Source organism: Rhinatrema bivittatum, chromosome 3, assembly GCF_901001135.1.
Source record: "Rhinatrema bivittatum chromosome 3, aRhiBiv1.1, whole genome shotgun sequence".
Taxonomy (NCBI): Eukaryota; Metazoa; Chordata; class Amphibia; order Gymnophiona; family Rhinatrematidae; genus Rhinatrema; species Rhinatrema bivittatum.
In genome coordinates, this window is record NC_042617.1 from 383,473,062 (window position 1) to 383,500,769 (window position 27,708).

General features: G+C 44.1%; 1 protein-coding gene across 7 annotated transcripts in view; it reads left to right on the forward strand.

Moving 5' to 3' along the window:
* The window catches only part of FILIP1 (filamin A interacting protein 1), a 324,967-nt gene that overhangs the window by 222,605 nt on the left and 74,654 nt on the right, over positions 1-27,708 (forward strand). For 2 of the 7 annotated variants that reach the window (XM_029595608.1, XM_029595607.1), the window contains exon 1: positions 11,809-12,576. The exons of the other annotated variants lie outside the window; for them this stretch is intronic. The gene's annotated coding sequence lies outside the window, so the exon portion shown is untranslated. Of the gene's footprint in view, positions 1-11,808; positions 12,577-27,708 lie in introns of those variants that run through there. 7 annotated transcript variants of the gene reach the window in all.

Below are 27,708 nucleotides of genomic sequence, written 5' to 3' on the forward strand. Positions count from 1 at the left end.
GGGGTGTATGCCATCTGGTCCAGGTGATTACTACTCTTCAGTTGTTCAATCTGGCCAACCACATCTTCCAGGTTCACCGTGATTTGGTTCAGTTCATCTGAAACATCACCCTTGAAAACCATCTCCGGAATGGTATCTCCCCAAATTCCTCTTCAGCAAACAATGAAGCAAAGAAATCATTTAATCTTTTCTGTGATGGCCCTTATCTTCCCTAAGTGCCCCTTTAACCCCTTGATCATCTAATGGTCCAAACGACTTCCGCGCAGGCTTTCTACTTTGGACATATTTTAAAGTTTTTATTGTGAGTGTTTTTGCCTCTATGGCCCGACTTCTTTCAAATTCTCTTTAGCCTGTCTTATCAATATCCTTATATTTAACTTTACCAATGCTTATGCTTTATCCTATTTTCTTCTGATGGATCCTTCTTCCAATTTTGAATGAAGATTTTTTTGATAAAATAACCTCTTTCCCCTCACTTTTTAGCCAGGCTGGTAATTGTTTGACCTTCCTTCCCACCCTTTCTTTATTGCGTGGAATACATCTGTACTGGGCTTCTAGGATGGTATTTTTTAACCAACAGTCCACGCACCACCCGTCTACACACTTTTTATCTCTGTATAGCTGCACCTTTCACAATTTCTTTTTTAACTACTTTTTCTCATTTAATCAAGTTCCCTTATGAAAGTTTAGTGCAAGAGCACCATTGAAGTGACTTACTGGTCCCACTTCCAAGTCATTAATTCAAATTTTGATCATATTATGATCACTATTGCCAAGCAAGCCCAACTACCATTACCTCTCTTCACCAAATCCTGCGCTCCACTGAGAATTAGATCTAAAATTGCTCCATAAAACTGCCATTTTCCTATGTTGTTGGTGCCCACATGTACCATGACAGCCGGCTCCTCTCCAACACTATCTAAAATCCTATCTAGGTGATGCATGAGGTCCGCCACCTTCACACCAGGTAGGCATGTTACCAGGTGATCTTCACTCCCACCAGCTACCCAGCTATCCACATTCCTGATAATCGAATCATCAACTATGACAGCCGACCTAACCCTTTCCCTGGGCAGTAGCCCTGGGAGATACATCCTCAGTGTGCGAGGACAATGCACTACCTGGAGAGCAGGACCTTGCCACAAGATCATTTCTTGCCACACCAGGTTGATACCCTCTGTTCATGAGACCTTCTTCCTCCAAGGCAGCACCAGGGCTGCCAGACTGGAGTTGGGACTTGGCTACTATGTCCCTGAAGGTCTCATCTATTTACCTTTCTGTCTGCCTCAGTTCCTCCAGGTCTGCCACTCTAACCTCCAGAGATTGGAATTGTTCTCTGCAAGACAGGGAACTCTTGAATCAGATGCACACGTACAATCTCTCATGTTGGGTAAAAAAAACATATATATGACACTCGATGCAAAGACTGGGAGGCCCTCCTTGTTGCTGGACTGCTATCTACTCTCAAAGTTGTTCAGTCCTAGTAAGTTTTAGATTTGCTATGGGAGAAGGAATGCCATAGAATTATGGTCCTTTAAATGTATTAATGTTTTCCTATATAATCTGTAGTGGCCTACAAGGGAATGATTAAACTCTTGATAAGTTGTGAGGAATTTCTGAATTTAAAGTAATGTGATAAGTTTTGATGGTTTTTTTTGGGGGGGGGGGGGGGTTGTTTTTTTTAGTGTGAACGTGTTACCCTGCCATAAATTAAAGGATAAGCTAGGGGTGGATGGGAGAGGGTGGACGGGGTGGGAAATACAACACACAAACTTCTGTTTTTTGCCGCCTTTTCTACCTAACTATTTATACAGACACAAAAACACATTAAATAAATATACCCAATAGGTTACTTCTCCACAATATTTTTTAAGTTTTAAAATTCCCCAAATAGTATTACTGAGCTTTTCAGCCACCAGCAAGGTGATCTTCTCCTCTCAGTGCTCCCATTTTCCGTTTTATTAACCATTCCCTTCCTAATAATTCCTAACATTCTGTTGCTTTTTGGACTGTCACAGCACACTGAGTCAATTGATTTCAATGTACTATCCACTGTTACGGTTGTGGACCCTTGGGGCCGGCTAGAAGATGGTGATTGAACATGAAGGGATACACACAGCGGTCTTTGTACTTTTTTTTGAAAGATTGTTAACGTTACTCATTCCATTCCACTCATTTTATAGACCTCTATCTCCCCAAAGCCGTCTCTTCTCCAAGCTGAGAGGCGGTACTGAACCAGAGATCCAAGAGAATCTTCACCACTGGAAGCCCGAGGTCCCCCCGGGAGGAGCCCTTGAGGATCCGGACGCTTGGACTTAGCGTGAATTCTGGGGATGAAGGCAGCGAGTCCAAGGAGAGTCAGAGCCAGAAGACCAACAGGCACTTCACCACTGGAAGCCCGAGGTCCCCCCGGGAGGAGCCCTTGAGGATCCGGACCTGCTTGGACTTAGTGTGGTCTCCTGGCGACGAGAGTCTTGAAGAGACGTCCGAGTCATGGCGGGCTGCAGCGAGGCAAGACGTATAGGCAACCACGAGTCAGGGCCAGCGGCAGACAGCAGAAACCGAAGACGAGCCAGAGGTCAGGACAGGCAGCAAAGCAGGATACTGACGAACAACCAAGGTTAGGAGTCAAGAAGACAATCCAGAGGACAAAGGAGCAGGAGCAGGCAAGGACAGGCTGAAACAGGAAAGAGACTGAAGCAGGACTCAGAAACACATTGGGACGGAACAAGCAGGAACGAAGTCAGCAACTAGCAAACTCAGAGAGCCACCTCGTTGCAAGGCAAAGAAGGAGGGCTGTGAGCAGGTTTAAGTGGCCAGCGTCTGATGTCAGTACCAGGGAGGATTTCGAATTTCCCGCCCTGGTCCCTTTAAATGGGCCGGCTCTGCGCGTGCGTGCATCGGGAGGGGCAGAGCATCATCGCGGCAGGAAGTGCAGGAGCTCGGCGGCGTCTGCCTCATGCCGACCAAGTGCCGGTGTGCGATCTCCTGGCACAGTGTAAAAATAGGCCCGGCGCACGTAAACACCCCTACGCACGTAGATCCTCCTGGATTTACGCGTGTAGGGCTTTGAAAATCTGCCCCTCTTTTCCTGTTTTAACCAATTTGCAATCCATGAAAGGACATCGCCTCCTATCCCATGACTTTCAGTTTTTTAGAAGCCTCTCATGAGGGACTTTGTCAAATGCCTTCTGAAAATCCAATTCACTACATCTACCGGTTCACCTTTATCCACATGTTTATAACCTCCTTCAAAAAAATGTAGCATATTTGTGATGAAAGACTTCCCTTGGGTAAATCCATGCTGGCTGTGTTCTATTGTCTTTCTATATAGTATGTGCTTTTGTTCTTTAGAATATTCGCCACTATTTTTCCTGGCACTTTCACATCTTCTCTTTTACTGTTGACCTTTGAGGTGATGTCTTGAGCTTGTCAACTTGTGTTGTAGTTTAAACTCCAAAGAGCAAAACTGGTGATACTAATCCCAAGATCAAAGAGCTGCTTTAAGCAAACTAAAATAGCAAAGCAATGTCTAGCCAACTGGAGAAAACAGAAACCATGCCTTAAGCATTTGATAATGGGATGTGAACCATGGGCTTGCAAAAGATAGCTCAAGCTTATCATGGAAAAGCAGGAGAGATTTCAAAAACTGTCAGTCCATGTTGTTGGTACTAGGATTATAAAAAAGCACTGCTCCAAGTATAGATCCCTGAGGCACTCCACTGTTTACTTTTTTCCACTGTGAAACCTGACCATTTAATCCTACTCTCTGTTTTCTGTCTTTTAACCAGCTTGCATCCACAAAAGGACATCGCCTCCTATCCCATGACTTTTTAGTTTTCTTAGAAGCCTCTTTTGTGGGACTTTGTCAAACGCCTTCTGAAAATCCAAATACACCACATCTACTGGTTTACTTTTGTCCACATGTTTATTCACCCCTTCAAAAAAATGTAGGAGATTTGTGAGGCAAGATTTCCCTTGGGTAAATTCATACTGTGTCCCATTAAACCATGTCTATCTATATGTTCTGTGATTTTATTCTTTATAACAGTTTCCATGATTTTTCCTGGCACTGAAGTCCGGCTCACAGGTCTATAGTTTCCTGGATTGCCCCGGAGCTCTTTTTAAATATGGGGATTGCAGTCATCTTCCAATCTTCAGGTACATCTGATGACTTTAATGATAAAGTACAAATTAATTGAAATAGGTCTGAAATTTCATTTTTTAGTTCTTTCAAAACCCTGGGGTGTATGCCATCTGGTCCAGGTGATTTACTACTCTTCAGTTTGTCAATCTGGCCAACCACATCTTCCAGGTTCACCGTGATTTGGTTCAGTTCATCTGAAACATCACCCTTGAAAACCATCTCCGGAATGGGTATCTCCCCAAATTCCTCTTCAGCAAACAATGAAGCAAAGAAATCATTTAATCTTTCTGTGATGGCCTTATCTTCCCTAAGTGCCCCTTTAACCCCTTGATCATCTAATGGTCCAAACGACTTCCTCGCAGGCTTTCTACTTTGGACATATTTTAAAGTTTTTATTGTGAGTTTTTGCCTCTATGGCCGACTTCTTTTCAAATTCTCTCTTAGCCTGTCTTATCAATATCTTATATTTAACTTACCAATGCTTATGCTTTATCCTATTTTCTTCTGATGGATCCTTCTTCCAATTTTTGAATGAAGATTTTTTTGATAAAATAACCTCTTTCCCCTCACTTTTTAGCCAGGCTTGTAATTGTTTGACCTTCCTTCCACCTTTCTTATTGCGTGGAATACATCTGGACTGGGCTTCTAGGATGGTATTTTTTAACAAAGTCCACGTATGTTACACACTTTTTATCTTTGTAGCTGCACCTTTCACAATTTCTTTTTTAACTATTTTTCTCATTTAATCAAAGTTCCCTTATGAAAGTTTAGTGCAAGAACCATGAATTTACTTACTGTCCCACTTCCAGTCATTAATTCAAATTTGATCATATTATGATCACTATTGCCAAGCAGCCCAACTACCATTACCTCTCTCACCAAATCCTGCGCTCCACTGAGAATTAGATCTAAAATTGCGCCATAAAACTGCCATTTTCCTATGTTGTTGGTGCCCACATGTACCATGACAGCCGGCTCCTCTCCAACACTATCTAAAATCCTATCTAGGTGATGCATGAGGTCCGCCACCTTCACACCAGGTAGGCATGTTACCAGGTGATCTTCACTCCCACCAGCTACCCAGCTATCCACATTCCTGATAATCGAATCATCAACTATGACAGCCGACCTAACCCTTTCCCTGGGCAGTAGCCCTGGGAGATACATCCTCAGTGTGCGAGGACAATGCACTACCTGGAGAGCAGGACCTTGCCACAAGATCATTTCTTGCCACACCAGGTTGATACCCTCTGTTCATGAGACCTTCTTCCTCCAAGGCAGCACCAGGGCTGCCAGACTGGAGTTGGGACTTGGCTACTATGTCCCTGAAGGTCTCATCTATTTACCTTTCTGTCTGCCTCAGTTCCTCCAGGTCTGCCACTCTAACCTCCAGAGATTGGACTTGTTCTCTGAAAGACAGGAACTCTTTGAATCAGATGCACACGTACAATCTCTCACTGTTGGGTAAAAAAAACATATATATGACACTCGATGCAAAAGACTGGGAGGCCCTCCTCTTGTTGCTGGACTGCTATCTACATCTCAAAGTTGTTCAGTTCCTAGTTAAGTTTTAGATTTGCTATGGGAGAAGGAATGCATAGAATTATGGTCCTTTAAATGTATTAATGTTTTCACTATATAATCTGGTAGTGGCCTACAAGGGAATGATTAAACTCTTGATAAGTTGTGAGGAATTTCTGAATTTAAATTAATGCTGATAAGTTTTGATGGTTTTTTTGGGGGGGGGGGGGGTTTTTTGATTTTTTTTAGTGTGAAAGTGTTACCTGCCTATAAATTAAAGGATAAGCTAGGGGTGGATGGGAGAGGGGTGGACGGGTTGGGAAATACAACACACAAACTTCTGTTTTTTGCCTGCCTTTCTACCTAACTATTTAATACAGACACACAAACACATTAAATAAATATACCCCAATAGTTTACTTCTCCACAATATTTTTAAGTTTTAAAATTTCCCCAAATAGTATTTACTGATTCTTTTCAGCCACCAGCAAGGTGATCTTCTCCTCTCAGTGCTCCCATTTTCCGTTTTATTAACCATTCCCTTCCTAATAATTCCTAACATTCTGTTTGCTTTTTGGACTGTCACAGCACACTGAGTCAATGATTTCAATGTACTATCCACTGTTACGGTTGTGGACCCTTGGGCCGGCTAGAAGATGGTGATGTAACACTGAAGGGATACCCACAGCGGTCTTTGTACTTTTTTTGAAAGAGTTGTTAACGTTTACTCATTCCATTCCACTCATTTTATAGACCTCTATCTCCCCAAAGCCGTCTCTTCTCCAAGCTGAGAGGCGGACTTGAACCAGAGATCCAAGAGAATCTTCACCACTGGAAGCCCGAGGTCCCCCCGGGAGGAGCCCTTGAGGATCCGGACTGCTTGGACTTAGGCGTGAATTCCGGGGATGAAGGCAGCGAGTCCAAGGAGAGTCAGAGCCAGAAGACCAACAGGCACTTCACCACTGGAAGCCCGAGGTCCCCCCGGGAGGAGCCCTTGAGGATCCGGACTGCTTGGACTTAGGTGTGGTCTCCTGGAGACGAGAGTCTTGAAGAGAAGTCCGAGTCATGGCGGGCTGCAGCGAGGCAAGACGTAGAGGCAAACCAAGAGTCAGGGCCAGCGGCAGACAGCAGAAACCGAAGACGAGCCAGAGGTCAGGACAGGCAGCAAAGCAGGATACTGAAGAACAAACCAAGGTTAGGAGTCAAGAAGACAATCCAAGAGGACAAAGGAGCAGGAGCAGGCAAGGACAGGCTGAAACAGGAAAGAGACTGAAGCAGGACTCAGAAACACGTTGGGACAGGAACAAGCAGGAACGAAGTCAGCAACTAGCAAACTCAGAGAGCAACCTCGTTGCAAGGCAAAGAAGGAGGCTGTGAGCCAGGTTTAAGTGGCCAGCGTCTGATGTCAGTACCAGGGAGGATTTCGAATTTCCCGCCCTGGTCCCTTTAAATGGGCCGGCTCTGCGCGTGCGTGCATCGGGAGGGGCAGAGCATCATCGCGGCAGGAAGTGCAGGAGCTCGGCGGCGTCTGCCTCATGCCGACCAAGTGCCGGCGTGCGATCTCCTGGCACAGTGTAAAAATAGGCCCGGCGCACGTAACCCCCCTACGCACGTAGATCCTCCTGGATTTACGCGTGTAGGGCTTTGAAAATCTGCCCCTCTTTTTCCTGTCTTTTAACCAATTTGCAATCCATGAAAGGACATCGCCTCCTATCCCATGACTTTCAGTTTTCTTAGAAGCCTCTCATGAGGGACTTTGTCAAATGCCTTCTGAAAATCCAAATTCACTACATCTACCGGTTCACCTTTATCCACATGTTTATTAACCTCCTTCAAAAAAATGTAGCATATTTGTGATGAAAGACTTCCCTTGGGTAAATCCATGCTGGCTGTGTTCTATTGTCTTTCTATATAGTATGTGCTTTTGTTCTTTAGAATATTCGCCACTATTTTTCCTGGCACTTTCACATCTTCTCTTTTACTGTTGACCTTTGAGGTGATGTCTTGAGCTTGTCAACTTGTGTTGTAGTTTAAACTCCAAAGAGCAAAACTGGTGATACTAATCCCAAGATCAAAGAGCTGCTTTAAGCAAACTAAAATAGCAAAGCAATGTCTAGCCAACTGGAGAAAACAGAAACCATGCCTTAAGCATTTGATAATGGGATGTGAACCATGGGCTTGCAAAAGATAGCTCAAGCTTATCATGGAAAAGCAGGAGAGATTTCAAAAACTGTCAGTCCATGTTGTTGGTACTAGGATTATAATTATTTGCTTTCAGTATAATTCTGTCCTGGAAAGATTGAACTGCCCCTTTTGTCCTCTCATGTAGTCTCATTGCATAGACTTTATATATATTTGCCTACATTTGATTTTAAATTTTGTTAATCCAGAAAAACTCCAATTTTCAAGGTATTGAAAATGAGTGAGATTTCACGACATTCACATTCCTCCCTTCTTTCATTCCTTCTTGCACAATTTTCACTCTACCACCTCGTTGTGTCTCTCACTGACCTCCACTCCTCCCACCTACCTTTCTATCTTTCTATTTTCCATCCCTCCCCAACTCAACTTTCTTCACTACCAATCCACTCTATTGCCCCTACTCTTCTCTACTTCACCATCTTCCTGTTTCCTCCCACCTTTCCATCTGCTTCTTTTCCACCTCCTTATCTGTCTCTCACCCTTATGCCTTTCCCTGTCTTTCCACATTCCAGTCTTTCTCCTCTTCGCTGCCATCCTCTTAGTCTCCCTACCAAGCCTGTATATTTCCTCTATATTTCCTTCTTACTCTTCCATCTCTCCCAGTCTCTCTTCCTCCTAGCTCAAGCTCATTGTGGCAGTAACAGTGTCAGCATGAGCTGCAGTGATGCTGAGAGACTTAATCTGAATTGAGTAGGGAATGTATAGTGGGCCAATAGCATCTGTTCATCTTATATTTCAGGGCTGCCAAGTGACCTAGGCTAATGAAGGAAACCTTGACCATCCCAATACATTATGATATTCCTAATGCTACTTTGTCCATTTAGGGAAAAAAATATTACATTTGATATCATGTAAAAATAAATAAAGAAATTGGTCCAAATTCTCCCTGTTGAAAATGTGTCACGAAACTTATGTACCAAAAGTCAAGTCATCTCTGGGATTCTGGGTCAGTGAAGCTTGTCTAGCCTCTACACCAATGCTTTCTCAAAACCATAGCCATAAGTGCGGTGTTTAACTTCATGTAGGGAGGGGCACCAGGCAAGACAACTTACACTGAATGTTGGAAGTTATCATTATCAGTGGGGCGAGGCCTGTGGAACACTCTGCAGTGCTGAGTTTCAGAGAGGATGTGATGTCACAGAGCATAACAAAGTAATCACTCAACGCTATTACTACTATTTATTATTTCTAAAGTGCTACTAGACGTAAGCAGCACCTGACAGATTCACATACTAGACAGTTCTTGCTCCATGGAGCTTACAATCTAATTAAGACAGACATACATGACAAACAAAAAGCTATGGAAAATGTATTTATTGTAGAGAAGTGCTTAAGATTTAATAGTACAAGAAATTTTGGTAATTTGATGCAAGATGCTTTGAACCTTTTCTGTTGAAAAAGCATGTAACAAAAATAAATGATGATAAATGAAAATCTGAACTCTTCATCATAGACTTTCCTTGAGAGAGGAGTCTCTCACGCTCATTGTGTCTTTGTCAGAAAGAGACTGGAGTTAAAAAAAAAAGAAAAAAAAGAAAAGACACAAATTCATGTAGTTATCTTTATATGGGGCTTTCAGTACTGGTCCTATTTATCCTTTTACTCACTCTCTTCACCTCCATGTTCGATACCATAGCTATAGAATTTGGCTTCTTACATAAGAACATAAGACTTGACATACTGGGTCAGACCAAGGGTCCATCAAGTCCAGTATCCTGTTTCCAACAGTGGCCAATTCAATTCAGAAGTACCTGGCAGGATCTGTAGGGGTAGATAGGTTCCAAGCTGCTTATCCCAAGAATAAGCATTGAATTTCTGCAATCTACCTTAATGGTTAATGGACTTTTCCTCCAGGAGCTTGTCCAAACCTTTTCTAAACACAGCTACACTAATAACTTTCACCACATCTTCTGACAATGAATTCTAGAGCTTAATTATGTGTTGATTTAAAAAATGTTTTCTCTTATTAGTTTTAAATGTATTACCTAATAACTTCATTGTGTGTTCCCCGGTCTTTGTACTTTTTTGAAAGAGTTGTTAACGTTTATTCATTCCATTCCATTCATTTTATAGACCTCTATCTCCCCAAAGCCGTCTCTTCTCCAAGCTGAAGAGTCCCAATCTCTTTAGCCTTTCTTCATAGAATTGTTCCATCCCATTTAACATCTTGGTCGCCCTTCTCTGTATCTTTTCTAATTCTGCTATATCTTTCTTGAGATGTGGTGACCAGATCTACACATAATACTCAAGTTGAGGTTGCAGAATGGAGCGATACAGAGGCATTATGATATTCTCTGTTTTATTCTCCATTCCTTTCCTAATATTCCCTGGCATTCTATTTGTTTTCTTGGCTGCTGCAAGACAGCTGGAAATGGTCTGCCAAGTGGATGGCAATTAAAGTTCTGCCACCACTTACTATCTCTGACAACTCGGTCCTCACCCTTCTCCAAGCTGTACCCTGTGCCACTGCAACCTCTATACTTCCCTAGCTATGTCCAAGGACAGATTTACAATTTAAATAACCATAAACAAGACAGGAGGGTCCGGGCAGGGGTGTGTCGTCCCCCCCCCCCCCCCCCCCATTGGAAGGGTGTTCACCCCCAGAGATTTGAAAGTCAGGATGGAAGTGTTAGACCAGAGCGATACCGACCAATGGCTTTAAAACAAACGGGAGAAGGATCTTCTTTGGCCCAAGTATTTGACGCATTCAAAATGTGGAAACCTAGGCAATTGCCGATGCCTAAATCTGGCCCTGGCTATGGCAGTCCAGAGTGGTTATGTTTAGTTAATGAGTTTCTCTCTTTCTCTCTCCAGGCTACAAGTACTGAAAGATGTAGAATCATTTACATGCTGAAAATCAAAACAAGGAATATGCAGATGTTTGTTTTAACAGCAGTATGGAACAACCTATTTTAAACACATTAGGTTGCCTGGAAGATGTGGTAGTAAGAGGTGCAGCCAAGGAATCCCTTTTTAGGATTTTTCCTCCACTTGCAACTCTGTGGCATGTAATTTCTAAGAGCTGGATAGAGTCAAACTCTGCCTTTCCTCCTTGGGCCACTTCCAGCATACATGTTCAAAAATAAGAAATCATCAACCTGGCTTGGGTTTCTTTTGGACTGCTCTTGTGGTGCTTATAAAAGTTATTTATTGAGAGAGCTCCTGAACTCATGAACAAAAAAAAAATTGATAATTAAACTACGGGGAGCTGCTGCATAACAAAACAAACACAATCTTTTTGCCAGCAAATGAGAAGGAGTTGGCTGGTAAAACTAATAGCAATTGTTACATGGGGAAACAAGCAGGAAAAGCTGAAAGAGATTTTGCTTTCACTTGTTTAGGTGGTGGTAGTTTGAGTGGAATTTCTTGCCACCCTGTTTTGCTCCAAGCCCAATATGAGACTACTTGAACAGGCCATCTTAGAATTTGTGAGAATAATTGGTGCTGTCCTGTGATTACCCCGAGCTCAATTCCTCTAGGTTATTTTGTTTAATATTTTTGTGATGGTAAACTGAACTTAATCCCAAAACATCTAAAACATTTAACTTAAAACTGTCAGACAGGGTGGGGGGCTACCTTTGGTCCCCTTTCTGTTTTCACTCCGGAAGGTCTCCCTTTTCAGCTGTCAGGATTTCCCAATCTGATATGGGAACCTCCTGTATACAAGTAAACACCAACTGCAGGGTATCCACAAGGCAGGAACAAAGGAAGTCCATCCATGTGCAACAGCTTAGCACATCATTAAACCAAGTGGCCCAGCTGAATCAAATTTGTCCTAGTTCCTCTCTGCCCACCTATCAGAGAAGGTTCCTGGTACGCTGATTTGCTCTCCAAATTTTGTACTTTGCAAAGGTAGAAGTTTGTGGCCATGAGTGTATTTATTGCCCCTGTCTATCCTGTGCTTTGGACCTTAATTTCACTTAGTGCCTGCTGCTGCTGCTAAACTGAAGGTTCAGATGGAATTGGAAAAGGAAAGAAATTAAATTTCAGAGAGCAACAGTGCTCCTCCTGTCTGCTGTAGCCTAGAGCAGTTCAGCAGTGTTTTGTACAAACAGCTTGTAGCACAGATTGCTGTAAAGTCAGGGCCGGCCAGGATTATATTGGGACAGAACACCTGCAAAAGCTACTAACTGAGCAGAATAACTTGCAGCTGCACTCAGCTCATTCTGCATAGCTAGTCTGCTCTGTGCTGCAGTTAGGACAATACAGAAAGTCAATGTGTTACTCTATGTTTATCATTACTGAATTCTTACGAGACTCAGTCAGCTCAGCTAAATGGGCTGCATCTTCCAATAGGATCCTACAAAGTGCTTACTTGGTGAGTTCACTCATCTTAGAGTGAGACAGGAGGCACCCGCTAGCGTTTCTAGCCCGGTCTCCCTGTATAGCACGATGCAGCTTGCTGAGTGCAGTTCCAGCTCAGCAGCCTTCGCCTTGCAGAAAAGGCTGCCTGCCTTTCTTGAGTTGCAGGGCTCCACCTCTTCCTCACTGACCATAGTAAATCTGCACAATAATGAGCCATATAAGGGAGGGATGACATCATCAGCGAGTGGTCCCAAGCTGTTTTGCACAACATTCACCTTTCATTGTTCTGATGACATGGCTGGAATGTGATGGCTAATTCCCTGGGGAGCAGGGGACTGAGCAGGGCTGAGAGAAAACTTTGCTGGGCTGCAAAACTAGAAGGCTGCTTTCTAAACTGTGAGGTAAGCAAGTCCAGGGCCGTCTTTATTCAGCAAATGTTTATCTGCTCTTTGCACAGTGCGTTTAACTTGTTAGTGGATTTTACTCGGCAATGAACTGCCTGGGCTGGCTGTGTGTGACTGTAGGCAGGGGCCAGAAAGCTGGGCAGGAGGGCTTGTGGGGAAGCTGCTAACAAGTGATGTGCTGAAAAGCAGAGCTAGGCAAAAACCTTTGTTAAAGGATCTGCGCAAGTAAAGATTTTCAGAAGAACAAATGTAACTTTTACACAGAAATAGAAGCGAGACTGAACTGTTTTAGTTTGAAAATAGGGCAGTTGTACTATAATAAATATTTGTATACTGAAACGGTTTGAAACATTTGTGAACTGATTTACCAATGAGGGGATGAGCTTTCTAAAGGAATATCACCTTTCATCCAACAGATGCAGTTTATTCATATATATATATAGATAGATATAATGTCCCTTTTTTTTTTTGTACTACTACAGTTAGATATAACTTTTAGGTAATGATTTAATCTGGATGTTAGCCACATCCTAAGGATGATTTAAGAATCTGCTGGTCCTTTCAGATGTCTCTCTTAATATCCTGACCTGTCAGCAGTATTTTGACTCCGATCTTACTGCTGCACTCTGGAAAAAGGCAGTGGTCTGGGTCTAGTGTGAAAAGTTTGATGGTCCCTTGGGGATAGCGAGGGCCTTGAGTGGGTGCTCTTTTACTGGGGAGGGTGCGGGTGTGACACCTTCACATATTTTGATGTGCTACCTTCCCCAAGTATGCATCCTTTGGCTCCAGGAATGTCTCAAAGCCTTGATTGAGTAGAAGTGATATGGTTGCCATGCTAGTCCACTTTTATTTCTCTGTGGCACACTAATGGTATTGTCTTGGCTCAGCAGAGTGTGACTGGCTGGAAAAAGAAAATAGTTTCCAGGGAGCATTTAGAAATGAAAGGATTGGAAGGAAAACACAATTGATGATTTTCAGAGTAACTTGCATTCTTGTTTTAGAATGAACATGGTTCTCTCTTGTTTCCCTGATAATTGAGAGGCTGCTGAGCACCAGTCTTGGCTGTTGCAATTAACATGGGGGCCGAGCCCAGCCCATACCCATCTCTCTACCACCCAAGGAAAAGCAGATTGGGGATGGGAAGGAGGGAAGAGATGGACTTTACTCATCGAGGAGGGGTGGAATCAGATGGGGTGGTTACTGCGGATTGGCAGTCATTTCTGGAGAGGCATGGCAAGAGGTTTGAATTTATTGCTATAAGAACTGGCTCAGCAGACATAAAGCAAGTTGCACTTATCGGTGCGAGAATGTGCTCTTCCAGTCATTTGGTGCAGTGGGTATTTGCTGGTGGTCGGGCAGTGGTTATGGGCACATGTGCACTCCCACTTGAACTATGTTTGTGAGCCTTGGTATTTGGGGAGCCTGCCTTCACATTCCTTGGCTTGATTTTCTTTGCTGTCATTGGGTACGAGGGCCTGGGTTTGTTCCTATGGGCTGCTAATTGGAAGGTTTGAAATCGGGAACACGCATTGTACCACAACTGTGCCTCGCAATGTTTAAAAAAAGAAAAGGGCTGGCTCATGAGTAGAGTGCTCGGGAGTGGGAAGAAGGTGGCACGATGCTATGTGACAGTAGCCAATGGCGAGATGTGCGTGAAGCTTGCTGTACGGCTCGGTTGGTAAGGGAGGTGGGAGGGGAAAGGTTAGCTGGTGGTGCAGGCTTGTCCCCATTTGATGCATCCATTGCACGTGTTTCCAGGTGGGCCCTGTGGGGTGAGCGTGATGGGGCTTTTCAGCTCAGGCTGGCTTGGTTGGATGAGCGTCTTCCTGGCAGGTGGGTAGCATAAAGTGATCTGTGGGCCTTAGGTTGTTGTGTGGCCTCACTTTTTTTTTTAAGCAGGCATGAATAGCACCTGGGCTGGGGGTATGCTGGCAGGGGTTGGGAGTGGGGCAGATGGCCGAGATGAAGATCTTTAATTGTATTGCTGGGTGTTTGCCCTTTGGGGCAGGGGTCAGTTGCTGGAATTTGGTAGGCAGGTTTCGGAGTTTTGCAGGTTAGCGGCTTCTTTGGGGTGATTTCTTGGCCTCTGGGGTCTTTCTGTTGACTTCTCATTTCCTTTTCCCAGGCATGCAACAGATTAGGTTTCTTTGGGGTTTGTTACTGTTCAGGAGACCAGTGGGGAACGGCCCATATTTGTGAGAGGTGTTAATATTCATGTTCTCTTACATTGTGTCATGGGTTGGCATTGGTTGCCCATACCAGGGCAGAGGGATTGGCATTGACAAGTTTTGCTAGAGTGGGGTTTTGGTTGTATTTTGTGGGATTCAAATTTGATATGGAGCTGCATCTCTGGTTTCAAGTTTGGGTGGGGCATATAGGTTTAGAGGGGAGGGGGGTTGGACAAGGGCTGAGGAATGGGGCAACTCGGGGTTTGGTGGGTTTGATATGGGGGGGGGGGCAAAATTGGTTTTTATTGCCACATCCGTGTCATGTGAGGGGGGGGGGAGTGGATTGCTTCTGGTGACGGGTCTGGTGGTGTTGGTTTTTTTTTTTTTTTTTTTTTAATTTTATTTTCAGGAAGATGGTGGCTTGACTCAGCAGTGCTTGATTTCGGTCTCTCCATATGGTGACACTTCCTCAGGACATGGAGCGAGATCATGGTTCAGGAGGGGTTGAGCCGATCTTGATGGCGACCTACAGCGAGGAAAGGGTGATGGGAGGTTCTCCCTCCTCGCCTCATTGCCTTAGTTCAGGAGAGATTTGACGGGAGTCTGTGTTGGAGATGATGATGTTCTTTGGGTAAAGGAAGTTTATTGGGTGGGTGGGGTGCTTGGTATGTGGATGGTCAGGATCTGTTGCACAATTACTGGTGGTCTGAGATTCGGGTGTGTGTAGCTGGAGTCTCTCCTAGGGATTTGCTGATTTGCTCAGGTTGGGGAGTGGAAGAGTGGGGTGAGCCTGAATTTTCAAAGGTTGCTTACTAGGACTTTTTTTTTTTTTTACTATTAGTGTCCATGTACTTTCTCAGTTGCAGTGAGCTTTAGGGAGAGCTACAATGTACATCATTGAGTGTTGGCAGGTTTGTTACCTACATTAAATGCTATTGGCATGGTTGAGTGGTTTAGTGGGCTGCCACCTTTGTGCGAGTGACTCCTTTTGGACTTTGCTGATGCATTCTTGTCAAGGGATTTCGTTGGTCCTCCTAGTAGACTCTGATATTGCTTAGTGTGGGGTTCTTTATTTCTTGGCTTGAGTCTGTCCCCAGCTTTTTGGATGGTTGGAAGCGTGCTTTCAGTGCATAGTGGATAGTTGCATGGGAGGTTTACTTGGGTGCATAAGGATTGCACTTGGGGATGATAGGTTTGGAGGGTCTGTGCGGTTGCCATGAATGAATCGCAGCATGGATTCCTGTTGACGTCACAGTTGTGGAGCGTGCTGGCAGTTGGATGCCACATGACTTATTTGGCTTCCCCATTTACTTTAGTGTTCCATTTCTCATCCCTCCATTGGACTCTTTCTTTTTTTCTTTATTTCATGCTTTCTGTATTCTGTGGCTTCATCACCTTGTGCATGAGGACATTACAAGCCATTAGTATCCTTTTTCCATGACATATCTTGGATTCACTCCTGCGTTTATCTTCCTGCATAGCTATTTTTCCCCTGACCTCTTGTTATGGAGACCTTATTTCTGTGGTGGGGATGTGTTCTCTGTGCTTGTAGGTGAAGACTCTCTGGCTGCAGTTTTCCTTCTCCCCTATTTCATCTTTTCTTTCAAGTTGCTCAGGTGCAGTTTTTAGGACTTCCTGGTGCACCCTGAGCCCCCTTTGGTCTATCTCAGTTCAGCATGTTTGAGATGGTAGTGTCTGCCATGTTGTTCTTTTGCGCTAAGCACCCCTTGTCTTCAGGGTTGTGTGTTTTTTTGCTTTTTTTTTTTTGGTGTTGTGCTGTTCCCTCCTGGGTTGGACTGGGAGCAATGGTGGGTGATTTTGGTTTCGTTGCGGTTAGGGGCAGTGCCTGTACTTTCTTGCAGGTTATCCCCAAGCTCCAGTAGGAGTTCATACCAGGGCGAGCACAGAAGGGGGGGGGGGATAGGGGAATTAGGGTTGTTGGCATTTTCGGGGGGGGGGGGTATGGAGCCCTGCCTGCATTTGCTTACAGCATATCAATGGACTGCATTGGTTTGGTCTGAATAGGATTGTGATGTGCACTTCTGTAGTCCTCTCTCTTGCCTTTTTGCCTCCATTGTAGCTTCCCTTATTACTGGGTGGAGCTGAGTTGGCACTGCATGTTTCCTTTCTTATGTTTCCTCAGGAGTTGTCTGCGCAGGTATGGTTGCCCCTCTCGCTTCAGCACCATGCATTTGGACTTGTTACTACCTGCTTTCCTACCGTACCTCTTGTATTCGGTTCAGAGCAATTTGGCGGAGGAGGGCATACTCCGGGGAATGGTGTGGATAGTGTTGCTGGTGTGTGGGCTGTTAGTAAATGGTGCTTGCTTAATTGATAGTCTTTGCCCATCTTGGGGTGATTGCAATGGGGGGGGGGGGGTGCTGTGTAATTTATTGAACGTGTTTTTTTTAGGTTACTTGATGATGGAGGGTTTTGCGCTTTCCTTTAAATCCTGGTGCTGGTGGGGGAACTGGTGTTCTTTGTTATGGCTCAGGTCATGTGTTAAACAATAAAGCTGCTGCCTTAATTACCCAAAAGTGCTGTCTTTGTTTTTATTATGAGATTGTAAGGGAAGTGGCGATATCAGATAGGCCAAGTGTCTTGGCTACCCATGTTATTGAACTTTTTTTTTTAGTTAGATATTTGTAGAATGTACTACAGCCAAATAGCAGTATTTGCTTGGAAAAAAAAAGTCAAATGCTAAACCTCAGAATAACAGCTATAAAAAAAAAAAAAAAAATCCACCCTTTGTCAAGTTGAGATCAAATAATCCTCAAGATATAATAGTGCAGTGCTCACAATTACTAAACACAAAACAAAAGATGTCCTTATGACCATCATATAGGTAGAGATGCTGGTCGCACTCATTACTAAAGTGTTATCACTCTATCTTAGACTGCGTCTAAGGTATAATCATAGGTCATACTACAACTTTTCAATTTTTATGAATATTTTTGTATTGCAAATAAAACATTTATCATTGGTATAAGTAAAGGCACTGCTTTAAACGGTCTACGGCCTGACACTGTTACGCGCGCCGGCCACAGCAGACCCACGGCTTGGCCCCCTCACCTCTTTCAAAATGATCCAGCATCTGGTCCCTCGTCTCTGGCGGCTGTGGGCCACAGGCTCCATCCTCAGGCTCTGCTGCAACTCCTGATGTTCCGCGTCGGGCCTCTCCACGTGGCCCATAGAGAGATGCCGTCCTGACCAGCGCGGTGCCCCTCCCTAGGAGAACGCGCTCGCGCACAGTTAGTCCTTAAATAGGGTCCGCGGCGGGAAGCTGGCCACAGCCCCGGATGATGACGTTGGCAGATCTCCAGTATATAAGCCCAGGCTCCGCTCTTTCAAATTGCCTTTGCAACAGGTTCCCTCGCTAGTTGAGTACTCATTGCCTCTTCAGTTCCTGGTTCCCGATCCTGATTGCCTTCGTTCCTATTCCTGTTCCTGGTTCCCGATCCTGATTGCCTTCGTTCCTATTCCTGTTCCTGTTCCTTTGTCTCTCCTTCGGATTGCTAACCTGGTTTGACCTCTGCATTGCCTGACTACTCCGTTGCTTCTCTCCAGCCCTGGACTTCTGCTTCGTCTGATGATCCTTTGGACTCTCTCCTTGTCTAGACCTCAGTCTTGCTTGCCACTACTTCCAGCAGGGCCGGCGGAAGCACTAGGCGGTCGCCTAGGGTGCCAGCTTCCCGGGGGCGGCACTGCCCCGGTAAAATTAAGATAGCCGCGCTCAGCAGCTGCCCCGGTAAAATGAAAAGAGCTGCATTAAGCCGCTGCCCCCCCCCCGATAAAAATAAAAGAGCCGCTGCCAGCAGCCCGCCCCAAAAGACCCATCTGACCTCCCCCAGCGGTTCGCGTGCTCCCGGTCTCTCCCGCTGCTCTTTCTTCCCTGCTGCCATTGCAGCAGGGAAGAAAGAGCAGCGGGAGAAGAGCTATCAGCACGTTCAAGCCCAGCGGGGAACGGCAGCAGTGCAAAAAAAAAAAAAAAAAAGCTGTGGCATCCGCGGCTGCCCTTTTCTTCCTCCCGCCCCCCCCCCCCGACCCGGAACAGGAAGTGATGCGCGGGAAGGAGAAAGAGCAGTGCCGCATGAAAAAAATAGCGGCGACAGCAGCATCGGCCCTTGAGCAATTGAAGCAGCCGGTAATCGGGAAAGGAGTCAGCAGCATGAGCCTCCCGCGGCCGATGGGATTCTTCCTTTTTGGCCTGCGAGGGCTGGAGGAGGAGGCTGTTGCAGCTACCATTTGTGCTGGGGGGGGGGGAGGAAGTGAGTGAGAGAAAGAGAGAGAAGCAGCCAGCATGCCTGTGTGTGATTGAGAGCCTGTGTGTAAGTGAGAGAATGTATTTGATCGAGAGCATGTGTGTGTGATTGAGAGAAACTGGTCAGAGAGCTGATGTATGTGTATATGTGAGAGACAATGAAAGTGACTGCTCAAGGAGATGACTGATGTGTGAGACAGTCAGGGATGTGACTGATGTGTGTGTGTGTGTGAAAGAGAGAAAAAGCATGGAAGTGAGAACTCTGGGTATGTGAGAAAGCATGGGAGTAAGAAGCCTGGTGTTGTGGGGGTGTATGTGAAAGAAAGCATTGGAGTGAGAAGCCTGATTATGTGAGAGAGAGCATGGGAGTGGGAAGCCTGTGTGTGTGTGCATGTATGAGAGAGAGACTGGTTGGTAAGGTGACGGTGTGACTGGTGTGTATGTGAATGTGAGAGAGAGAGAATGTGATTCAGGGAATGAGAAGCCTGTGCACCTGGAGAGCGAGCATGGAAATGAGAGAGAGACTGGTGTATGTGTGTGTGTGTGTAACAGAGAGAAAGTGATTATGGGAATGAGAAGTCTGTGCATGTGAAGAGAGTGAGCATGGGAGTGAGAACCTGGGTGTGTGTGAGACACAGCATGGGAGGGAGAAGCCTGTATATGTAAGACAGAACAGGTGACTGGTGTGTGTTTGTGTGTATGTGAGAGAGAGAAAGAAAGTGATTATGGGAATGAGAAGCCTGTGCATGTGAAGAGTGAGCATGGGAGTGAGAAAGCTGGGAGTGTGTGAGATACAGCATGGGAGTGAGAAGCCTGTATATCTGAAAGAGAACATGGGAGTGGGAAGCCTGTGTGTGTGTATGCATGAGAGAGATCAGGTGACTGGTGTGTGTGTGTTTGTGTATGTGTGTGAGAGAAAGAAAGTGATTATGGGAATGAGAAGCCTGTGCATGTGGAGAGAACAAGCATGGGAGTGAGAGACTGGTGAGTGTGTGTGAGAAAGAGAAAGTGATTATGAGAGTGAGAAGCCCATATATGTAAGTGGAACATGGGAGTGGGAAGCCTGTGTGTGTATGGCATGAGAGAAACTGTTCAGGAAGGTGACTGGTGTGTTTGTAAAAGACTGTTTGGGAGATGATTGGTGTGTGAGAGACAGAAACTGGTCATGGGGGCATGACTGATATGGTGTGTGTGTGAGAGACATGGGCCTTAAGGAAGAGGACCATGAGTATAGAGCTTAGCCACTACTGCTGCTTCTGGTGTGTGCTACAGCCTGCATGAAAGAGGAGTAGGAGAGCTGCTGGAGGGGGTAAGTAAAGATGGCTTTTTAAGTTTATTTTTCTTGATTGACTGCCATTTTAATTATTTAATATTATGTGATGTGTCTGCTTTTTTTGTTTGAGCAACAAGTATAGCTTTGGTTTATGTTTATTTTATTTATTTTTATTTATTTATTTATAAAAGTTTCTATACCGTTGATAAGACAAATCATCTCAATGGTTTACATGGCATAAAAATGTCAAATAAGTGTTCTGTTATAAATACAGACTTCGTTATTTTCATTAATGCACAATGTAAGTTAATTGTGTGTGGAGGCGGGGGGGGGGGGGGGGCGGCATGACGTTTCGCCTAGGGCGCCTAATACCCTTGCACCGGCCCTGACTTCCAGACTGCTGCCAGCCCTGATCCCAGCTTGCTTAGACACCTCTTCAGCCTTTGTCCTGGACGTGGTTCATTTAGGCTTCGGCCTGCTCTTGCTCGGGCACCCTCTGTCAAACTGTGTTCCTATTGGCGCTCAGGTCTCTGGGACTCTGCCTCGTCCAGTACAGACTGATACCTACACTAGTTGCTGCCTCTGGGCTGACCTCAATCCATCCATTGATGACCACTGACAGAGGCCACCTAAGTCCAGCCAGCCCCGGCACCCAAAGGCTCAACCCGCGGGGAACGAGGGCTGGCATTGGTGAAGCGCCAGCCGGCCTCCATCTGTCAGCCCTCTCTGCCTGCTGACAGTGGGGACCCATAGGATTCCTCCTACGGGTAGCGTCAACCCCACCTCGGCCCAAGGGTCTACCTCCAGTGTAACAGACATCAGTGTTTTGTTGTCCCGTATCAGGGCCACAAAAAACATAAATTAATAAATGGTAGAACTCAACTAATTGTAGACAGGCACCCTAAAGCTTTTAGTGATGGTTTAGAAAAGATAACCTTTTCTTTTACATGTAGTGATATGTGAAACCTCTTCACTATAGACACAAACTGTATTGAAATACTGTCAAAACAATAAAATATCAAAATCAAATCAGTAAAAATGTATATGTCCTATTTAAGACTAAATTGGTGCTTACGAAAGGCAACTTGAATGCACATAATGGCATCTCTATGGGACCCAATAAGAAATGAAGAGTCAGCGCCATTTTAAAAACAAACGGTAGGAAAATCGCTGATAGACAGGATCAAAGTTCTCCTGAGTAGACAAAATGCTACCATAAAATTGTGTACATAAGTCTACAGGTTTATTTAATACACAGTCTACCACTCTACCTCCTCATTTGGACCAAATGGGGCCACAGAGTTAAGTTCAAAAATAAGTCTTTGTTCTCTATAGTTTAAGTGTGTTGATGGGTCTATGCCCCTTTTGGTACTCTGAATGACTTGGAGAATCGTCCATTGTAGGTCCGCAAATGTGTGCTGTGATTCCAGGTATTGTTTTATGAGAGGTGCGTTATGAACAAGATTATTGATCTGGCTATGGTGTTCTCTGAGCCAGACCCAAATGCTCCGACTGTTGCGCCCGATATACATTAACGGGCATGTGCACTATATTGCATAAATCATATTCATGATGGTACAGTTTGAGAAGAATCTACGGGTGACCCAAACATGGGAGGTGGGATGTTCCCAAAATTGACCTGTCAACGTGTTATCACACACATTGCAATGATCACATCTAAAATGGCCTATTTGTTTTGCTGCCAATGTTCTAGATATAGGAAAGACAGCACTCACAATGGCGGATTGCTTGAAGAAGTATGCAATGTCAGGACTGGCCAATGGCATCTAATGATGAATGCTAATTTATGTGCCTGATTTATAAAACTTAATACACACAAAAGCTCTGCTGAAGATGCTGGTGTAGATTTGTGTTCCATGAGCTGAGTACTATTGGAAAATATAGCTCACCGATAGACCTGTTTGACAGCAGTTGTGGGATATCCTCTTTCCATAAAGTGGCATGTGAGGTCCATGTATTGCTGTTTGTATTAAGTAATATCTGTGCAGATCCGACACCATCTCAAAAATTGGCCCACCACAAAATTCCACTTGAAAATCCAGGATGGTGGCTCTTAAACTTGAGAAGGTTGTTCTCTCAAAGTTTGCGATATAAGTCTGTTTAAAATAGCATTGTCTCTTTTGTGGATTATCATGTCCAAAAATGGAACAGACCCCAGAGTAAAGCAGGAAAAAGATGTTAAAGCACATAGTTTTATTTTTTTCTCTGTTGCCAAATAGTCTATAAACAGAGCAACTAATCCTGGAGAGGCCACAGGGTTAGTATCTTTCTGATAAGCTGCTGTTTCCATTCAGTTTTTACCTGAAGATGAAGATATTTAAAAAAACAGTTCCTACAGAAATGCACACTAATCTACATTATTATAAAGTCTAATACAACTTATATTAACATAGTAATGACAGCAGCAGAAAAGAACCAAATGTTCCATCCAGTCTGCCCAGGAAGCTTCTTATAGTAGAATCTTCCATGCCATGCAGGTTACACCCATGTTTCTCTGAAGGGTAGCAACTGCTGCTCCATGCAGTTTTTCCCAAGCCTTATGATAACCCATAAAAAATAATTTACTGCTAGCAACATTTTTACTGAGTGATGAGCCTTCTTGAAAATTCAGATAGTGCTGACATGTTTTGCTTGTGGATTTGGCCTTAGAAGCAGTCCTGTGTTTTTTCACTTCTGTCTGCGTATCAGTACCTCAGACCGTATACATATTCACTATTTATATTAGCTGAAATAAAATTCCAGTATTGAATTGTTGCTTAAGAAACAGTATCACTTGTCTTCCTCAAAATGGAAATTTGTTACTTACCTTTATTTCTCTTTGACTTCATAAGTTTTTTAATTTGCATCTTGCTTTGGAATTGAGGGAAAAGTGCTACCGGTCTCAGCTACCTATTGCTTCTGTTTCAGTCTGCCACTTGGGTGTATTCAGATTTCATCTGTACAATTGGTAGGGCCTGCTGCTGCCTCCATTTCTACCCCTCCCCCCCCCCCCTTACCACATGGATTTAGATGGTTTTCCTCCATCACGGCCTGTGTAGACCTCCAAAATAAGCAGAGCCACACACAGGGCGGGATTTAAGGTTTTAGCATCCATTGGAAGAGTGCCACGGCAGTGCCTCTTTTGAAGCTGTTCCGGCACATGGCAGAAGCAGGTTTCTCCCTTGGCCTGGATATTTGGTGCATTTAAAATTTGGAAATTGCTAAATACAGACCAGGTCACACAGTGCTGGAAATGAAAGAGGGCAACTAGAGGGACTGGGAAATGAAAAAAGAAAGACGATGGTTGGAAGGATATAACTATTTGGCCATCTCAGTCTGCCTGGTTGACCTTGCCTGTGTTGTTCTAGCTAAGATATCGCACCTGCTCTCTAGATGAGATGCATAGTTAGGCCAGCCTACAGCTCATATTAGCCAACCTCCGCTCTCCTTGTGCTATTTCATCATGGTTGGCCTTATCTCCTCTTCTTGGAAGCTTGGTGCAGCTTTGCCTCTGCTCTGTGCTAGTTGGCTTTGTTTACCCCTTTTTTTGACTCTCTGCTGTTCTATGTAATTGATCACATACGTTTCCATTAGTAATCCAACATCAGGCTTTCCTTCCCACTGTACTATCTGCCTCCCAACTTGATTTTACCATTGATCTCTATATCTAGCCCAATTATGCTTCAGCTCTGTCATGGCTTTGGTGGCAATGGGTAGACTATTCCAGGCATCCATTACCTTCTCAAGTAAAATAATATTTCCTGTGATTCTTCTTTCCTCCAGCCTTCAAATCATGACCCTTTCTTCTTGAATTTCTATTTTTATGGAAAATTCTTTCTGCTTTAATGATGTTTTCATTATATTTCTCTCGTTCAGTAATTATATTTTGAAGACCTTAAGCTCCAATGTAGGATTTGTATGGCATGCACTACCATTTTCATTTTCTGAATTGCTTCTATCTTAGCAATGTCTTTTGAAAGATATTGCCTCTAGAACTGAACACAGCACTTGAGGTGGGGTCTTGCTCATGTCGCAAAGCAGGACAATATTGCCACCTTTTTTCCACTGGTGCTACCTCTTCTTATGCACATAGCTTTTCCTGCTGCTTTATTACTCTGACTGGTCATCTGAGATGGTTATTACTAGATCTTCTTCCTGTTTGTCAGTTTGCTGTTCTTGTCCTCCTAACTGATGAGTGGCTAATGAATTTCTATGCTCTTTTTACACTTTTATTTTTTGCAGTGAGGCACAGCTTCTGAACTTTTAACCATTTTTCCTGTTCCCTTTTTTATTTGACCCTCTCTGTTGTCTACCCTGGCACAAATTTTTATTATTTTGCAATTATAATTCATCCTAATGTCCCTCTTCAATGTCACTGTAGCAGATTCAGGCCTGCTGTGGCCTCGGGAATAGTCCTGGAACACAAGACTTGACTAGTCCAGTTCTGGTGCAACTATTTATTTACAGTGCTTCACACTTACAGAAACAAAATAATGGGTTCACCTTGCATCAGGTACAATTGTCAAAAATTCTCCAGTGGAATATACCAGGAGGTCCTACCATCTCCCTGGGCCTCTTCAAGCTTTCTAGGCTTGGGTTCCCTTGCTGCATTCTGCCTAAAGGAAGACTGGGTTAGAGACCTGAACCGGGCTCCTTAAGGTAGAATGAGGATGTTGTCCATACACTTCATCATCCATCAGCTTGGCCTTGTCAGGTCGAGCATCCAGATATGCCTGGGGCAAACCCAGGCTCTGTCTCAAGTGTCTCCCTCCCTGTCGTGCATGCTGAACATCCACAAGTGTCTCCCTCCCTGTCATGCATGCTGAACATCCACAAAATTGTAGCTTTGGCATTTTGACAAATATTAACATTCTAGGGCTCTGTCTGCATACTTTGCTCCTTCTCCTGTTGTTCTGCTAACTTGCATTCACACTCCAGGTCATCAAGCCAAGGACATTCTTCCTTTGCATGACCTTCTGTTTTACAGAAAGACCACTCCCGTAGGACCAGTCAGGTTTCTGTCCTACCCAGTTCACTTAAATACTCTTTAGTTACTGGCTGCTTGTATGGACAGCTGTCTTCATGCCCGTTCTCCACAAAAAGGGCACAAAACAGAACAGGCCTCGGTTCTTGGTTGTTCCCATCTCTCCAGATTCCCCTTTTTTTCGGGTTGAGGGTTGTTGCTGCTTTAGAGTGTTTTTTTAATATGTGTACTTCTTCCTAGGGCTGGTCACAAGTTAACGTTCATAGACCTCTTTTGGCCATACCGACAGTCCTTTGCCAAGTGTCCTTTCTGTCCATAGTTAAAACATGTGGATGAGATTGGCATCTGTGAATGTTCAGCGTGCATGACTTGAGGACTTTATAATCCAGGTGGAACTGGAAGGTGCCTCTATCCTGACCTTAGTAGATTCTGGCTATAACAAAATGTCATTTGCCAGGACTTACTATGTCAAGAAAATGGAAACATTGACATGTATACATGGGGATGACAGAAGTGTTCAACTTCTCATGTTCTCTTGATGACTGCCACAGGACAAGCAGTGTTAGTAGCGGCTGTCTTCCCCAAGCTTCTGTACCCAGTAGCCCTGGGTTGAGATTATCCCCATTTTGCAACTTTATGGGGACACCTCATGAGTTTTGGGGGCTAAGATTCTTCCATTGTGGAATGACTAGGAATTTGATCCAAATTACTTAATAAAATGAAGTCTTACTTCTCATACCTTTCACATATTCTCCTTCCTCCTAGTCGTACCGAGTTGGCACTTCTTCCTCTTCTCCTCCCAAGTTTCTAACCTGGTCAGTAGTAAAATGCACATTACTAACACTCTTAAACTCCTTCATGTTCTCTTAATGGATATGAATCCACTCCTCCTTGATGACACAGCTGCTCTTCAGGTTCTTTCCAGATGAGACACCTCTTTCTCCCGATGATACTGGATCCGAGTCTCTGGGCCTTAGGGCACTCAGTAAAAATGATAAAAGCAATTCTATCTCAAAAGGGAAACCAAATAAGCTAGAAGGGTGGAAAGTACTTCCTACTCTCACAAATTAAGGTCTCCAAAACTTGGACATAAATTAGGGTTAAGGCACTCTGTCTCCCATTCTTTGCCCAGGTCTCCACCCTCAAGAACCCAGCAAAAATAATAAAAAGTGGGGGCTGCACAGACAGGCTGTACCACAGCAGAGTAACTCAAGAAAATCAAACTTAGAATCCCTGCCCTGAGATAGTGGCAGGTGTTTATATACAGTCAAAGCACACCATTGGCTTCTCCCACTTGGGGGAGCCAAATCCCAAACTATTACTAAACTACATCACTCTTCTCCCCTCCCAAAGGATTGGAGTAGGCTTTCTAGCAGAGCAAGGGTGGGCAATTCTGGTCCTCGAGAGCCGTAAACCAGTCAGGTTTTCAGGATATCCCCAATGAATATGCATGAGAGAGATTTGCATGCATTCTGCCTCAGTTGTTATCAAATATATTTCAAGCACATTCATTAGGGATATCCTGGAAACCCGACTTTCTATCTATTGTACTTGACTTGCAATTTGTCTTGAACATGGGTCTGGAAAGGTAAATAATTTTAAATCAAAATGAGTCCCTTCCCTAGAGAGTTTAAAATCAAAGTGGCACATGAAGCAATGTGACTTGCTCAAGGCCACAGTGTTGTCAGTAGCAGAAGCAGGATTTGAATCCTGGTTTCCTAGTTCATTATTCTAACTACTAGATCCTTTACTTTCTCCCATGGATTAAAGCTTTTCTTTGAAAAACAAGCCAAGTGCACTCATTCAAATATAGACAAAAGAAAAACTGAATAAAAGGTTCAATACCTCTTATTCACAAAATTAAAATCTTTAGTGAATAACATTTTACTGAGAGGAGTACATTTATTTAACTAGAACTATAAATATTTATTCTTTTATTTTTCAATATGAATAAAGGTCTTGAATTGTTTTAACTATTTAAAAAAAAAAAAAAAAAGTCAGGTATACAACAGATTATGTATCTTGACCATAAACATGCCAGGATCAGGGTACACATGCTTAATTTTCTAACTTAAGTCCAAGGTGCCATGCCAGAGCACTTCTCTAACAGTCTCGAAGTAAGACATCAGGGCTAGCTGATATGACTAGTAAAGGTCTTGAGTTTTTTTGCTAAGTAGATCGTGTCTGTCACCCTGCCAGTCACACTGCTCCGTGCAGGTGGTGGTGTATCTTCCTTGGCTATCGGGGCTTGACTTCCCTGCTGGATATGCCTTTGTTCAGACGCTGCAGTCTCCACTACTGACAGGGCCTCACCTCCCTGCCAGCTGCTTCTCTATTGCCATGCGACTCATTCTCTATGGCAGCACAATCTGCTCTGCTAGTCAGACCTTTGCTTTATTTATTTATTTGTTTGTTTCAAGACTTTTTCTATACCGGTATTAGT